Source organism: Coenobita brevimanus, chromosome 13 (assembly GCF_032717465.1).
Source record: "Coenobita brevimanus isolate Jiangsu-jjx chromosome 13, ASM3271746v2, whole genome shotgun sequence".
NCBI classification, from domain to species: Eukaryota; Metazoa; Arthropoda; class Malacostraca; order Decapoda; family Coenobitidae; genus Coenobita; species Coenobita brevimanus.
In genome coordinates this window covers 57,089,142-57,100,629 of record NC_136966.1, presented here as the reverse complement: position 1 = coordinate 57,100,629, position 11,488 = coordinate 57,089,142, and the positions used below count along the sequence as shown (strand labels likewise).

The window sequence follows — 11,488 nt, the reverse complement described above, 5'->3', positions numbered from 1 at the left end:
GGAGGAGGGAAGCAGAGTTAGGAGTAGGGAGGGGGGAGGAGTTAGGAGTGTGGGGATAGGAGTCGCGCTAGGAGGGGAGAGAAGGGAAGAATAGGGTTAGGAAGGGGGGAGAGGGGAAGACTCGAGTTAGGAGTTGGAGAGTAAAGAGTGGAGAAGAGGGGAAGGGCAGAGTTGGGAGAAGGGGAGAAGAGTAAGAGGGGGAGAGAGAGAGAGGGAGCAGAAGTGGGGTGAGGGGGAAGAGACGGAGAAGAGTTCGGAGGGGGAGGGAAGAATTAGGAGAGGGAGAGAAATGGGGAAGCGAGGAAGCTAGAATGGAAAATACGGAAGAGGGTGGGGGGAAGAGGTGAAAAACGGGGAAGCAGATGAGAAGAGAAGAAGATACGGAAAAATTGGATGAGGAGAAAAAAGATGAACAGAGAGAGAAAGGATGAAAGGAAAGGTTTAAGATGAGAAGAAAAAAAAGGATGATGGGGAGGGAAAGGAGACAACGGTAGGGAAAGGAAGGGAGACACAGGTAGGGAAAGGAGAGGAGACAAAGGTAGGGAAAGGAAAGGAGATGGGTGAAAGGTAAGGCCGAGAGGGAAGTAGTGCAGAGGAAGTGGGGACATGGACACAAAATAAAGTGGTTAAAGGAGGCGTAGGAGAAGGACGACAAGAGTGAGTGGAGAAAGGCGAAGATATATGAATACTGGAGAGGGATGGGGAGGGCAGAAAGAGAGAGGGAAGGAGGAAAAGTAAAGAGGAATATGAGAGAATGGTAGGAGAATGGAATGAAGTGTGGGAAAATGAAATGAAAGAAAGAGAAAGCAAGGATTGGAGTACAACGAGAGAGAGAGAGAGAGAGAGAGAGAGAGAGGAGGGGGACGACAGGAGGGACGAAGAGAGGAACTGCGATAAAAGAACAAAGTTGAGAAAATAGGAACAAATTGGAGAATAAAGACGGGAGGAAGGAACAGGAAAGTTGGGAGGAAAAGAGGAGAGGACTGTGAAGAAAGGCCGGAGGAGAGGGAAGAAAGAATGTACCGGGGCAAAGGAGGGGAAAGTAATAAGGAAGAGAGGAAAGGGGGATAACGGAGAAGGAAAGTTTAACAAGCAAAGAAAATAACAAACATGAAGATAAGACTGGAGGTAACAAAGGATAAAAGGAAGAACAGGGGGAGGTCGGAATGCGATGAATAAAAAAAGAAAAGAAAAAAGAATGAGACGGGAAAGAGTATAGAGGAAGGTGAGGAAATAGCAGATGACTGAAGAAAACAATGACAAAACTAAAAAAAAAAACACACACACACTAAGGACTGCGATATACAAAAATACAGGAAGAGAGACTCAGGGACAGAAGTAGATTTTAAGATCAGAATTAAGACAAATGAAAATAAATGAAAATGAAGGAAAGAACGATAAATAACAGACGAGGGAAACAGACATACAACTTAAGGACGAGAAAAAATGGGGAGGGGAAAAGTTTTGAGATGGAAAGTGAATAAAAACTAATAACAGGAGGAGAAAAAGAAGAGGAAGAGGGGGGAATAGGAGGAGGAGGAAGAAGAAAAGAAGGAGGAGGAGGAGGAGGAGGAGGAAGAAGAAAAGAAGAAGGAGGAGAGGAAAGGAGAGAAAAACTGGAGAGGGCAGGCAGCGTAATGAATGCGTGGAGACGGATGGAGTAAGGGTTATAGAGGGGGAGAGGGGCCTGAAGAAACATGGAAGAACCAGGAGAGAGAGAGAGAGAGAGAGAGAGAGAGAGAGAGAGAGAGAGAGAGAGAGAGAGAGAGAGAGAGACAGACAGACAGAGAGAGAGAGAGAGAGAGAGAGAGAGAGAGAGAGAGAGAGAGAGAGACAGACAGACAGACAGAGTCTATAAGTAGAATACTGGCAAAGACGATGAATGAGTAGTGAAAGGAGAAAGAGACGATGAAGGAGAGATGAAGTGATGAAGAGGGTAAGAATAAGGGTTTAGAGGGGAGAGAAGAATCCCAAGCGGCGTGAGAAGAGGGGAAGGTACGCAGAAGAGAGGGGAGAGAGGGAGGGAGGGGGGAAGTGGAGAAAAAGTTGTCGGGGAGGAGGAACATGGGAGGGAGGGAAGACAGAGGTGGTCAAAGAAGGGAGGAAGGAGAGGGGAAGAGAAGGGAAGGTTGGAAAGAAAGAAGGAAGAAAGGAGGGACAGAAGGAAGGAAGGAAGGAAAGCAGGATGGGGGAAAGAGGAAAGGAGAGAAAGGAGAGGATGGTAGGAGAGGAGAAAGAAGAGAGGGATGGTGGGAATGAACGAAGGAAATGGCAGATAACGAAGAAAGGAGAGAGAGGCTACGATGGAAAGGAGAACAGATGTGACAATATGAAAAAAAAAAAAAAAGTACATCATGGGAGAGAAGAAATGAAAAGAGAAGAGGTAGGCTTAAGAGGAACCAAAACAGTAGGGAGAAAACACATGAAATGAACGAACTGATCATGAGGAAGAGAAGGAAAGGAAAATGGAATAACATGACTGACTTCTGGGAGGTGAGAATGGGTGGGCGAGGGGTAGGAAGGAAGGGAATGGAGGGAGGAAAGGGGGAGAGGAAGGAAGAGAGACATGTTGGTTTGGGTAGGGAGAAGGGTGGGACGGCCGGAGGGAAAGACAAGCTGACCTGGGAAGGGACGGGGGAGGGAGGTGGAAGAGGGGCAATAGGGAGGGGGGAGAGAGAAAAAGGATGTATGGGAATGTTCTCATGGTGGGAGAGGGAGGGAGGAGAGAGAGGAGGGATGACGGAGAGAGAGGTGGGAAGAGGGAGAGAGAGGGAATGGAGGGAGAGCACATGACAGAGAATTTGGGGAAGAATGTATGAATGAATGGAGGGGCGGGGTGGGAGAATGAATGAGCAGATGGCGCTGAGAGAGAGAGAGAGAGAGAGAGAGAGAGAGAGAGAGAGAGAGAGAGAGAACCCTACCTCACAATCTTGCCAAAGCACACAACACACAAGCACACCAATAGCCCAATACAGTACATAGCCTGCCTACTAATTACCACTACCGTATCCTGTAACAAAGGCACTAATGAACCAAACAAGCTTGTGTAATTCCTCTATAACACGAAGCCTTTCAAGCCCAACACTATATATAATTCTGAAATGTAACAATACGCTTTTCTGGTTACTGTGCTTTTAATAACACACGCCTAAGCATTTTAAACACTTAATCCGATGAAATATTTCTGTAACTTTTTTTGTAGTTTATCCTCGCTGCAACCAGACGATTTTATTCAGCTTGAGGGGGTTAATGAAGGCTCAATCTAACCCCCTCCAGTTCAAAATGCCTCTCCCAAGCTGAATAAAATCGTATGGCATGAGAAATAATACGGGTTAATTAATGCTACAGCCTACCTATCCCCTCTAGTAAAAATTATGAAACTTAGCAAAGACATAAGCTGCATAAAATCACCTGAAATAATACTAAAATAAAAGATTACGTCTATGAGTTGCACAGTTAAGACGTAGCAAACAGTAAGATACCAGGATATATCTGTATAAACTGTTGCAACACCAGGCTCATCTGAACGTGAAGCCGGTGGACTGCTGGCTGAAGCTGCCCTCCTGCACTCCACCATCCTCCTTTCGGGAGATAGGATGGGAGCTCGGGGACGTTTGTAACACCGGGCATCAGAACCAACAGGTTACATCAGTGTCAACGCGGGAAGGCGTCCCTCTACACCAGCAAAGGGTACCGTATACATATGAAGGGGAGAGAGAGAGAGAGAGAAAGAGAGAGAGAGAGAGAGACGAAAGATGTAACATATCCGGTTGAACGTTTCTCTATATCCCCTCTCCCATCGATACTCGCCCACGCACACTCCACTCTTCCATTCTCACTCCGGATTGACAACGGCAGCAGCAGCAGACAACAGGGGTGAAACAGTACGAGAGGAGGAGGAGGAGGAGGCTTGGGTTACGAAAGGGAAAACAAGGAATTAGGTTTGGGTTACGGATGGAAATGAAACCTATGAATTATCGGTACCGCACCATCATCCAGATGTCCAGATGGTCAATAAGCACCCCTAACCCCCCCCAAGACGAGGACGCTATGTAATTAATTCTTGCTACAGCTAGTATGCTGTAAACCACGAAAGTACTTTAACCCCTTTCAGCCCAAAGGCCAACTGTAGTCAAACTGGAAGGTCGATATGGTAATATTCGTTTCACCATAACTTGGCCCTTATATTCATCATTTGCTGCTTATTTCATGTAGCTCACTAACAGAAAAAGACAGCAATAAGGCTCTTTCATCCTTTCCACAGGACTTCATGACTAGCATTATATTCTAGCGTTGATCTAATGTTATACCGTTAAGTCAGCAATAAAGCTGGAAAGATGGCAAATTAGGTCGTTAGAGTAAAAAGAGTACGGGTACAGTAACAAATGAGATTCATTCATGTATCACAAGGACTCATCGCATATGAAATCACGACCAGACTGTTCAGTCAGATGAAAACAGACTCGCTATATCAGACAATTATATCCAGTTTAATGAGCATCCAAGTAACAGAATAAATGAACGCAATGTAAAAACAGTATCTTCTACACTGAATAAAATCGTATGGACGGCATTTAAAAAAAAAAAAAAAAAATAAAAAGACGCCGCTCTCATGGATTCACCTAACAAATGGTATTTGTGATAGTGAGATGTTTGGCGTGACTAATGAGACATGAACCCGTATTCTCGTAGGTTGAAGAAGCTTCCTAAAACCTTCCCCTAAGAGAATTACCGACAGGCTAATCTGTTTATTACATCTTGCTGTCTTCCGAGTTACCGGTATTTAAATTACTTTAATATCACCTTCTGCATAACTTACAAAACAATATTAGCCAGCCATATCCAAAAATAAACCGCCAAGGAAGAGGAGTTTGGGAGCCTCCTTAACCGAAGAGAATACCGGTACGGGTCATGGTGTAAAATTTGCCAAAGTTAGAGCAGCTTATAACAGCAAAGCTAACTTTTATCTCAAACTGGCCTAACTAATTACACATGGTTTCATTAATCAACTGTGAATTAATAGAGGCTACCCAAAATATTCCCAGGGTATTATCAACTTCATAAGGCTATTCTCGCTGTATACATTCATAGATCCTCGTTTCATGCATTTGCTGGCTATCTAAAACCTGGTACTATTCTTTTCCTTGGCTCTGTTTCTATATTAACAGTATGTCGGGCAAGCCTATGTCGTGGGTTCACTGGCTACACGGGAAATAGCGACAGGAAGGAAATTTATAGGTCCCGTAAGTTCCCTATAATTAGCATGGACTAGAGAACTACAGCAAATACAGGTAGAAAAGTTACAAAGATTAGTGATGAACCAACCGGAAATACAGTAGGCCATGAAATATTTTATGTACCGGGTACCGGTTGCTACTGTACAGAACTTTTCCACTCCTAGTTGTTCACCTTTCCATTAAGTTACTCTGGGACCGATGGCTGACATTTTCGTGTTTAGAATGCAACACTCGTACATTAAATCCTCGACAGCTATCAATGAATTTCAGGAAAACCAACTCCAACACACGGAATGAAATGGAAAACTTATATAGCACCTGATAGTCTACAATATAGGTACCGATCTACGGTGGTCACCAACATACCCGTAACACACTTATACAATTATACATAGTGAGGCTTTACAACACAGTATATCTTATCTACAGTAGACTACCGTACTCAAAATGATCATCCAGAATTCATTAAAGCATTATTATCACCTCCTCTAATATACCAATTACATTTTTACTACAGTGCGTACCGTGGCAACATTTGTATAGGGAAGGTTATTACTGGGAATAACTTACACTTAAACACTTAACAGCCACAGTACCAACTTAAGCACTACAGTTCCCCTTAGGCCTACACCGTGTACATTATTATTTATCAAACTATCAGGTTATATAGTACCGGTATGGTACCATATTAATCATACAGATCCGCCGTACCATGCAAACAAAATCAGACCCACCACCATTGGCTAAAAAGAGCTGGGGAGGGAGAGGGAGAGAGAGAGAGAGAGAGAGAGAGAGAGAGAGAGAGAGAGAGAGAGAGAGAGAGAGAGAGAGAGAGAGAGAGAGAGTATCGTAATTACAGCCAAACATCAAAATCACTAGGTACAGATACTGATACCAAAAATGAAGAAACGAGGCAGAAAAAGGAAACGCTGACAGGGATAAAGATCTTTAAAGGGGATCAGCTACCGTGTAACGAAACGACAATAAAGGAGTGCCTATGCTTGATCATTAAGTCTATGTAGTCTGTCATACAACGACACTGGTAACTGAGTCATTATGTTCAGTTTTTCAGCTTTAGGTTACATACCGGTAAGAATTTTTATGTTATATGCCTAGCCTATGCCGGTACGTTTCAGTTAGCTAATGGTACTTTCCACAAAAGAACTTAAGGTATAGGTACTTTAATAAGACTCATCAGAAAATTACAACCTGAACGAATACCCGAAAAGTGCTCACTCTTCACGAACTGAAGTGCTACACCTTTTCCAGTACTACATAGGCCAGTCAACCCTTACAGTAGCCTACCGTCAATAAACTCCCACTGCCACATCACATAACCAGTACCAGCAGTTGTACAATAATTTGATGACCTATGAAACCGACTCAATACACCAGTAAGACAAATGCATCCAATTCTCCACAGAAATTTCAAGGAACTGTAGATAACCGGAGCTGTTATTAATGCATTCTTGCCAGTTACGTTAGAATGCTTGGTGTAGTATTTTTTCTTAAAGCCAATAATTTGTGGTCATATACCGTAGGCCAGTAAGTTCAATTTGGTGATAACTGGATCTGCTACTCCAACGCCTAATTAACATGGGCATGATATTGCATGTCATAGTACCGGGTGAACCCAGTAGGGTACTATGGCAATTACGGTAATGTATATGATTTAAAACACCAAGCGTAACTCCTACCAGAATCATAAGAATTTGCTCGTTAAAAGTCAGTACAATAAAGTTACTAGTATAAAATAAACAGGTATATTGGGTCTTATTATCAAGAACAAGTCTCAATTCAGTTTTAACATGCCTAGCAATAGATAAATACTGAATTACCGTTCATCATAAAGTTTACCGCACCAGTACATACGGTACGGTACGATATGTAGCATACCATGTAATTCTACCTAGGTTTAATAATCGCACATACACCCGGTAGCGTACACTAGAAAGGGTTCAGTTTTGTTAATGAATGCAAGTGATGATAAATGAAATTCGGTACCGTGTAAGTTTATTGGTATTAAACGAAACTAACTTCACAGGCATTTCAGAAAATTTATGAAGCATTAACCTGAGCAGTGAAAGATAATTAAGTCAACAGTTACCGGTTGCACACTGAATATACTGACACATCTATAAACTGTTTAAATAAGCAAGGATATTAATAGTACATGCTTATAATAAGGCAGCTATTAGCATCTTCCACCTATATCTCACCTTCATATGCATCGGTGCTCTACCTTCCATGTTATTATTTTTCTTGGGAGGAAGCCGAAAATAAGGCGTGGTCGGTGAGAGCCGCTTGACACGACCAACCTCAAGATGAAGGAGGAGGAGGAGGAGGAGGAGAAGATGGGGAGGTAGGAGGTGGAGGCGGCATGTTAACCCTTCGCAAACACTGGTGACGAACTGCTGAGTAGATTAAATTTCCCGAGAAGCGATATGGGCAAACAGTAAGTCGACAAATTTTAGTACTGTTCATTCATGGATTTCAGCCTTTTCTACAACTGATACGAAAAGGACGCCGAAAAAAATGACACTATCTTTTCCTCTCGCAGATTAATAATAACTAATTTTACCCTGTCTAAATAGATAACGTGAAAAAGGCATCCTCCGTGGGTGCTCGAATGTAAACAAACCACAAAAATTCTTAGGAAAATAAACTTATGGGAGATGCTGATACAGTAAATGTGAATATATAAACACTGCACAGAATAAAAGCTCCAAAATCCATGAATAAAGTCGTAAATATTTTCCATATTTACTTTGAGATTTAAAAAAAAAAATCTCAAAATTTAGTCATTTCTTTCACATTTTTCTGGGTTAAATCATGGATTCTCTAAGCATGCGTGTTGAAATCTCCTTTTAATTAGCATACTAAATTACTAAGAACGATACAGACACGAACAAAGTTTATTTACTTACGGGGGTGTATAACAATAAATGAAAATCGAGCTAGCCTAAGCTGTTAGTTCAAAGTGTAACTGAAAATGTAGCCGTGGGTGAAGGTCGTCTCACACACACACACACACACACACACAAAACCACATTCCGACACACACACACACACACACATTTTTTTTTTCCCATTAGGCCAATGAACATGAAAGCTAAGCCCAATTCAGGTAGCAATTCGATAGCTACACAACAGGTTCCACTGGTTTTCCGACACCTAACATTATTTCAGTTTTAATTATCCTTCTTCAAACGGATCTGATAAAAGAGGCTATTTCACGCTGAGCACATAGCCTATAATGCATATATGAACAGGACGGATCTCAGCTTATCGCAATATATTTTACTGCTTAGATCGAAGAAAATTACATATTAAAACATAAGACTGATCTTCAACCGTTCATACACCTAGAGCTGTACTAATAATAAAATTTGACCTCTTTAAAATATCGTCATTTCCAAATACCCATTACGTACTCGGTTAATACACAGCCTAAATTATAATTCTACAATGAAAGTATTTTTATTTTATTTTACTCGATCAATTTACACAAACGAAAAGTTGCTTGGGGCTACACTGCCCGATTTATATCATAACTCTGTGAATTCTCAGAGCCTGTCATACAACCGCAGAGACTCAATGGTATTTTACGATTAATGTAAAAATATTTGGTCCCAGCCTAGGCAGCCCGTCAGCCCTGCCCAGCCACCCGCCTCCCTGCAAATGCTACAACCAGCCTCCATTTCGCCCTCTATATTACCCTACCACGCCTGTCTCTCGTCACATACCTTTCGAGAAGGATGTAATTTCGTCCCTGGAACCGCCGCGGGATGGACTAGCCGGGTAAAAAGAGCCGTAGTTTCAGTGATCCTCCTCGCTAGCACCAACACACACGTCCACACACCAACCTTACATCTGACAAACTGAGATGCGCTGTTCTGTCCACCAGCCTCGTCCATGTAAAAATTTCCTCTTGTGTTGCTGCTTTTTCTGATATACAGCCTCACATGGTCCCGTATAGCTTATAATCTAATACAGAGAGTGAAGGAAGTCAGGATAAGTGTTGGTGAACCTAAAAAGAAGGTGGATGAAGTGATTTATTGGGCTACGGGGATGCTGAACCGCTCGGGAGAACAGCTACTTGTCCGTTTTCCTTCTTTCCGGGAAGAGGATGATGCCGGTCAAATAAATCAAACACTTTACAATTAATTCGTTACGGATATGATCACTTGATTGCAGCAAGTCAATCATTTGTCCTCGTTTTCCGAGTACAATAAGTCAGAATATAAATAGTTTATTTTTGGTCAGATAATGACAGAAAATGACAGGAGGCAAGGCGCGTTTTTCGAAATAGCATTAAGATACCGTTTTGCCTTATACAGCCTTGTCAAACAGCAATGATCAGGAGGCAAAGGAAAGGTTACTTATTTCTCTTCTCACAAGTATGCAGACTTATGTGCTGTTCGCAATTACAACATTTTCGACAGAGCTGGACATACAGTACTAGGCCATTAATTCCCAACTCTCATTTCACTGGCGCTTCAGGGCTAGAAGTTCAGTGATTATACCAGACATGAAAGCTAAAACAACTATGTGAATGTTGTTGTGCCAAAGGACTAGGTAAGGCCAGTCCTGTCCCAGAAATGAATGTTTGTCACAGTGGTCCATGCATGTCATGCACCTCAAGGAGCCACTTGCATGCACTCCATGCACAGGTGTGATAATTTTCCAGGGTTCTGTCGAAATGCCCGCGACCACAGCCAGATATCAGGGCCCACTCAACGACCTTGGTACCGATAGGAAACCCAGCAACAGTCACCTAGTCTATAGATCGCTGTGCCACCTCCTACGTAATGGGACTTGTAAGTGTAGGGCAGACCCCGCCTTCCTTGACCAGCCCAGTCAGACGTTCTGCTCTTCTATGGATACATCTCTCCAACATTTCAATGTTCTACTCCTACACCACCAACCTCTCCATCTCAAATACCTTTACACAGACACCCCAGGGATCTGCTGAGACAGAAACGACAAAGCAGCCGTTTGGTGTGGGCGTCATCGATGGCTTGTACTTTTAATAGTCTACCTATCAACCGCACAAAGGATCATTTGCTAGGCCCCATCCTTTACCTGGAATACAACACGTAACAATAACATTTACATTCAGGTCCCTAACTGCTGCGTGAACAGGGACAATAGGGAAACATGGTGTCCAAGATTCTGACCGGTGCATTGGTAGCATGTCTAGCAATAGTTAAGTACTAGGTATGCTACCAATGCACCGCTAGTTCCCCTGGGCGTCACATCACTCACCTTTTCTTTGTGGGGCTAACTCCTCAGGGCGTCCAGGACATGGGCGTACCACATACAGAGGAGGGATTACCTCAGAATTGTAGTGGCGAATCCAGGGTGGAGGGGCCCATGCAGTATGGATATTTTTTTTTTCTTCCCTCTGAGGCATTCTCTCCCTTCTCCCTGCAGCAAGTACCGTGTACAGATTTACTGAACGAATAAAATTACATTAAAATACTGGAGTTTGAAAATTAGCAATAGGAAGAATTAAACCTAGTTACTGCTGAAGCTTTGTAGCTTTGGCCGTAAAATAAACTTATACTGATATTTTTTCTTGCTACTATAATTTTAAATGCATGCTGTCGTCAATCGATACAGGAAAAAAGAAAAGTCTGGGACCCTCCCTGAGGAAAATAAAAAATCCTAGATTCGCGTCATCGAGAGAGAGAGAGAGAGAGAGAGAGAGAGAGAGAGAGAGAGACTCGTACGTACATCAGGTGAGTTAACCTTCCTAAATATAGTTTTCTATTAGGATATTTCATATGTCTCGGATACCGTGCGCATTTTAAGTAATACTTAGACATCTTGCCCATCACCGCCCTTTCTTGCTGTATTATCCTCCTAACTATATATTTTCATTAATGCAGTGGGGAGGATCCACAAAGAGGCAAAACGCAATATAAACCAAATTAGACTAATGAAAGTTTATACTATCAACTACATCATCTTAAGCCTTCGAAATTGCAAGGGGTACAACTCACGGGCAAAAAAACATTCAGGGATATATTTTTTCCCCTCTTTATGATTAATAAAAACTAGTGGGATGGACCATTCCGCCAAACAGAAAAAAAAAAAAACTTTTCATTCCCATACAGTATATACGGAGTGCATGACGAGGGTCTGGCACCTTTTTTTCCACTTGAAGTCATAGGACTGACTCTGACAGTTAATATGAAGCACGTGTATGCATGTCTTTGAGCTAAAACAGGATTCTGGGGGCACAG

General features: G+C 42.4%; 1 protein-coding gene across 2 annotated transcripts in view; it reads right to left on the bottom strand.

Moving 5' to 3' along the window:
- Cdep (Chondrocyte-derived ezrin-like domain containing protein) overlaps positions 1-9,108 on the bottom strand; it is a 182,112-nt gene extending 173,004 nt beyond the window's left edge. For both annotated transcript variants that reach the window (XM_080283943.1, XM_080283949.1), the window contains exon 1: positions 8,984-9,108. The gene's annotated coding sequence lies outside the window, so the exon portion shown is untranslated. The remainder of the gene's footprint in view (positions 1-8,983) is intronic.
- Positions 9,109-11,488: the final 2,380 nt, after the last annotated feature.